The 1,656-nt window shown below is 30.1% G+C and overlaps 1 protein-coding gene across 1 annotated transcript in view; it reads left to right on the top strand.

Moving 5' to 3' along the window:
• Positions 1-1,656, top strand: part of LOC106677832 (hydroxyacyl-coenzyme A dehydrogenase, mitochondrial) — a 28,959-nt gene that overhangs the window by 874 nt on the left and 26,429 nt on the right. The gene's annotated exons all lie outside the window — the stretch shown is intronic.

Genomic DNA, 1,656 nt, shown 5'->3' with positions numbered 1-1,656 from the left:
TATATATATATAAACTTTCCACTTTCTTGAGACTGGTTATTATTGTTTAAATGAATCAATTTTATCCAATTTTAGTCTCAAAACAATTTTCATTTCTTTATAAGTCCGACGTTTCGGCCAATGCTGCCATCCTCAAGGACAAATTTAGAATCACATAATTTTAAAAAACAACTTTGTGCTGGCTATTCTGCCCAGGTCCTCAACTTCAGTCCACAATTGCCCTATTTTGTCAATTCTTAGCATTAAATTAAAAATTAAAACTTTTAATCACAACAACCTTCCCTAGGTTACAAGAATTGTTGCGAATAATTATAATAGAGAAGGTTCACTGTGATAAAAAGTTTTAATTTTTAATTTAATGTGACCCCCCTAGTTTCTAATCTTGTATCCTCTTCCATTCCTGACAATCCTCCGAGGCGCCTGAAAAGAAGATGGCCACGAGACCAAATGATGTAAAATGTCATTAGAGTGCTTCCAATGGGTAGTTTCTCTACACGCCTGTAACACTCCAATTTAACTTAAATCAGATTTACTAAATGTATTATAATGTACTGTTGTATATAGCAATAAATAAATATTTAAAAAAAAAATAATAATTTAATGCGAAGAATTAGCAAAATAGTGTAATTGTGGACTGAAATTGAGGATCTGAGCAGAATAGCCTGCACAAATTTGTTTTGTTTTTTAAATAGTGTGGTTCTAAAGTAGTATTAAGATTGTCCTTGAGGATGGCCGCATTGGCCGAAACGTCAGACTTATAAAGAAATAAAAATTGTTTTGAGACTAAAATTGGTTAAAATTTATTTATTTAAACATTAAGAATGATTTTATAGAGTTTGTCAATCTGTCAAATTATATGCTCAAATAAATTAAATTTAAAGAAGAAGCTGCTATAACATGCCAGGCGTATATCTACCCTAAATATTTTATTTCAATTCCGATGTATAAACCGCCTTCAGCGGACCATGTTTTGCTCATCTTATAATGCCGTAAGGCAAATCAAGAAAAACTGTATATTGTATTGTATATTATTTATATTGTAATAATTTATAATCCGTATTGTATATCCATATTTATCAATAAAAGAGGTTTTGAAAATTAAAAAAAATTTCAATTCCGTACGATTTTTTCGTTTTTGAGTTAAGCTGTTCACACATATACATAGACCATTACATACGAGACTGCATTATTTATTTATTTTTACCTCAAAACGTTTATTTCCATCTAAAAAAATTTTCATGATAGCAATAATTCCAAACAGGCATAAATAAAAATTGAGAAAAAGTAACGCAGCTCACTTGTCCACAAATTTGAGATCATTTTTTCTATTAATAAGGTATTCGAAATTCCTTAGTACAGCACTTACTCTATTAGTACAGGTGATGGGGGAGAACCACGCGATTGCTCAATGTTGCTCGTTGTATTATTACCGAACATCAACTTGGTAAAACGTTTTTCGAAAAGTAGAAAAGTAAGTTTCAGTAATTATTTTGCCTACGCGAAATCACAAACATAACCGGTCCTACCAGTTAATATTTTTTTTTTTTTTTTTTAACGCTAAAATTGATAGATTTATTTATTGATAGATATTACAATCTGCCACACAGTTGTGGGCAATAGGTAATGTTGATGAATGATCTCATACATACTAAAATA

Source organism: Halyomorpha halys, unplaced genomic scaffold (assembly GCF_000696795.3).
Source record: "Halyomorpha halys isolate HHAL.00 unplaced genomic scaffold, Hhal_1.1 Scaffold8.1, whole genome shotgun sequence".
NCBI lineage: Eukaryota > Metazoa > Arthropoda > Insecta > Hemiptera > Pentatomidae > Halyomorpha > Halyomorpha halys.
Note: the sequence above shows the minus strand (reverse complement) of the source record. Positions and strands in the feature narration are given on the sequence as shown.